The sequence below is a fragment of the Tupaia chinensis genome, unplaced genomic scaffold (assembly GCF_000334495.1).
Source record: "Tupaia chinensis unplaced genomic scaffold, TupChi_1.0 Scaffold143817_1, whole genome shotgun sequence".
Classification (NCBI taxonomy): Eukaryota; Metazoa; Chordata; class Mammalia; order Scandentia; family Tupaiidae; genus Tupaia; species Tupaia belangeri.
In genome coordinates, this window is record NW_006203667.1 from 54,817 (window position 1) to 59,113 (window position 4,297).

The window sequence follows — 4,297 nt, forward strand, 5'->3', positions numbered from 1 at the left end:
CCCCCCCCCCGGCCAAAAAAAAAAAAAAATAGTCAGTCAAATTAAAAGATGGGAAATAGAGAACTGAGAGGAGCCTGGGAGAAAGAAAAACATTTAACAGAAACAAAAGTGTAAAATTATGTGTTAAGAATAATGTGTATTGGAACCAGCAGTTAGCGTAATGGCTATGTCGCTGGACTCCCATGTAGTCGACCGCGGTTCTCTTCCCAGACCCGGTGGCTTGAAACTCACACCGGGCGCACATGCGTGCGTGCCCAGGATCCCGAGAGGAGAATGGAGGAGAAGGGATTGCGGCGTGACCATCCCCCCTGGGGGGTGATTTCTCGCTTTCTGTCTCTATGTCTCTCTCTGTCTGTCTGGCGAGTGCACGCGCCCTATATCGAAAACCTCTCCAAAAAAAAAAAAAAAGAAGAATGTGTATTCTGGACTGAGGTGTATATCATGTTGGGTAAAGTCCTCTTTAAAATCTCATTAATCTATAGTGATTAAATGTATAAATAATAATCAAAATTAATAAATAAAAAAGAAATAAAAGCAGCCAGCAGGTGGTGTGGTGGCTAAGAGAGCTGGACTCCCACATGGCCGGCGACAGTTTGAGTCCCAGACCAGGCAGCTTACTTTCTCATTTTCCCTCTCTCGCTTGCTTGCTCTCTCTCTTCTTTAAAATCTCATTAATCTATAGTGATTAAATGTATAAATAATAATCAAAATTAATAAATAAAAAAGAAATAAAAGCAGCCAGCAGGTGGTGTGGTGGCTAAGAGAGCTGGACTCCCACATGGCCGGCGACAGTTTGAGTCCCAGACCAGGCAGCTTACTTTCTCATTTTCCCTCTCTCGCTTGCTTGCTCTCTCTCTCTTTCTCTTTCTCACTCTGTCCCTCTCTGGACAAATTAAAAATAAATAAATAAATGAAAAAAAAAACTGAAGTAAAAAAAGAAGTATATGTATGATTTCCCTTTGATGATGAAAACAAAAACTCACCTTGTCATAAGAGTTCAGAACCTGAGCAGGGCAGAATCACCCTTTTCCCATTTCCCCCTCCATTAGCCCATAGATGTGCTATAAATGAAGGCAGCCTGAGACCCTGAAACACCTACATTAACGAACTGGAATTTGAGTTTTCTCTGGCATGGAAGGGAGCTCTGGGACAAAGAGTCAAGAGACAAAGACACTTGTCCTAATAAGAAGCTTCAACACTGGTATCAGTCTATGTTTGCTTGCATTCACAGGCAACAATAGGCATGACACTTTGCCTCTCTCCATCCTCATTGAAAGATGAGAAAGGTGGGACAAGGTCATCTCCCAGACTCCTGCTAGCTCTCACATTCAGGGATGACCCAGACCTACGTTTCAATGAATACGGATCACATCAGCATCTATTCCTGCTTTTGGTCTTTGGGGCCAAGAGCCCCAACAGAATGGGAATAACTAAAGCACCATTTCAAGGGACCTGAAATTCTTTGTTCCTGTTCTAATACAATTGTTCAGTAAAGGGAAAACAACTGTCCCCGCCCCCAGAAGACTTATTTAGTTCCTGGCATGAGTCCTTGTTACAGAGATTCTCCAACTTAAGTAAGCATAAAATCAACTGTTGGGCTTGTTAAAACACAGTTTCTGATTTCCTAGGTCTGAGGTGGGTTTTAGAATGTACATGGATAACAAGTTTCCAGGTGATGCTAATGATCCTGGTCCAGGACTACCCTTGGAGAAAGAACCACTGTTTTATCACATTATAGTCCACTGAAAGACAACTTTCAGGGAAAAACAAAACAAAAAAAAATTTTTATAAAAAGCACAGGGATTCGGGCCGCCGGGTGTAGTGGCCCCCGCCCTATGGCAAAAAGCAAAGGGATTCAAAATGAAAGAGTCCTAGAAACAGACTTTTATTCCAGACTGTCCAATAACATTTCCTGGATCCCTCTGGCACTGCCCTCCTGGCAAGGACCTTTGTTCATTGAGTACACTGCTTCCAGCTGAGAAAGGAAGCCTTTCTTCAGAGTAGTCTTGTTCTTTTTCCTCCCTCAGTTTTTTCCTCCCTCAGCTCGTGTGTGTTACTCCTAGGTCTCATTAGTCCTTGGAATGGATCCCAATTTAGCATCAGCTACAAATTTAATTAATGACTCATGTTACCCTTTTTCACAGCACCACAGAAGATGCTAATTAAAGGCAGAGGCAAATCTAGTCTCCTTCCTCCTGCTCCCCCCTGCCATTACTAGACCTTCATTCTTACGAACTCAGCCATTCTTAGTTGCGTCCCAGCTCCAATCCACAGCAAATTCCATTTGTAGAGGGTACAATTTTCCATTCTTGTTTAAAGTTCATTTTTGCTTATTTCTTCCATTAAATAGGAAGACAAAAACAGAGAGATAAAGAAAGTCATCCCCAACAGGGTCTCTATACTGCAGTCTACCTCCAGCTTCAGTCCACCAGGATCACCAGCACTTGAATGTCAGCAAGGCACAGGGAGACCTTGGAATGTGAACCCAGTATGCTCCAGGATGGCTTCAGTACTGTGGAGCTTTCCATTGCCACTGTGCCAACACAGCTGTTCAGTTTTTCAATTTTTTTTTTTGAGAAGTTTTTGCTATAGGGAGCGTGAGCTCACCAGAAAGACAGAGAGACACAGAGAGATAGAAAGTGAGAAATAACCCCCCAGGGGAGATGGCCACACCACAATCCCTTCTCCATTCTCCTCTCGGGATCTTGGGCATGCACACACACGTGCCCAGTGTGAGTTTTAAGCCACCGGGTCTGGGACGCGACCCGCGGTGAACTACATGGGAATCCAGCGACATAGCCATTACGCTAACTGCTGGTCCCAGTTTTTCATTCTTTACATCAGCTGGACACCTGTGATTTGAGAGACTCTGATTTGAAGTGGGGGTTTCCTCCCTGGTTTACTCCTAAGTTATGCATATAAGTTGATTATTTCCCACTGTTTACTTGGGTTATTTAAGAAGCCCCCAATGTAAACATATGCCTATTAAACAAGCCAGCTACTAAAAAAGCCACTGGTTTTCCTACCCCTGAAACCTGCTCCCCTCCTCCACACACTCACTTGTACTCATATTTACCATCAAAACCTCCAGAGACCCAGAATCTCCTAAAAGTTTATCTACAGAATCAGTGGGTTCAGAAATAGAGGTGGGGAAAAAACATGCAATGTAGGGATATATTACGAACACTGCTCCAGGGATAAGTTACCCCAAAGGCCCAACCAACTCACCTATGGTGGATTCTCAAAGGCCCCACCAACTCACCTATGGTGGATTCCCACTGACAAAAACAAACCCTGCCTATCTCCACCTCAGTCACCCCCTATCTCAAGGTTACCAAAATCAAATTCGCACTGTCACAGTTTAACTATTCAACCTGTTTGAATTCATAAGTGCTAATGACCACCTTTTTTTAAGGCTATCATATTAGAGTGATGATCACAATTTTGGCTGCTCAAGAATCACTTGAGGAGCTTTACAAATCCTGAAGCACAGGTCACACTCTACACCAATGAAATAAAAATATCTTTAAGTGGAACCCAGGCATCAGTATTTTTTAAAGTCCTCAGGCAATTTCAAAGTGCAGCCAAGGTTGAGAATTACTGCACCTGAGTGGATTTGACCAACTTTGTTAATCCAAACCCCCTACCAGAGATGCTATTTCTTCACTGAGGGACTGGAAGATTTAACTGAGGAGAAGGGAAATTTCTATTTAAAAAAAAATACTAAGGAAGGAAATGATTCCTCATGGCTCCTGAGAACTAGTGAATTTAAGGTAAAAGAGAAATGAAGATTTTCTACTCATAATTCAGCCTCCAGCCCATAAGCTTGAGTGGTAGAGAGCTCCTCTAGCTTTCTATCTTTGTCTCTGTGTCTCTGTCTCTGTCTGCTTTTATTGTCTGTTTTTGGTAATTTTTTCCTTTTTTAAAATGTTTTAAGGTACAGTATTCTCTTGCTTTCAGCCCCGCCTTTGTCTTGTTAGTAATCCCCTCTCCCCCTCTCACCCAGGCAGGAGAGACAAGAGGCAGGTCAGCAGAAGAATATTTCTCATGGCTATTTTTTTCTTTTTTCTTTTTTTTTTTTTTGAGAGGTTTTTTCACTATAGGGCGCGTGCGCTCGCCAGACAGACAGAGAGAGACATAGAGGCAGAAAGCAAGAAATCACCCCCCAGAGGGGATGGTCACGCCGAAATCCCTTCTCCTCCATTCTCCTCTCGGGATCTTGGGCACGCACGCACACGCGCCCGGCGTGAGTTTTAAGCTACCGGGTCCCAGACGCGAACCGCAGTCAACTACATGG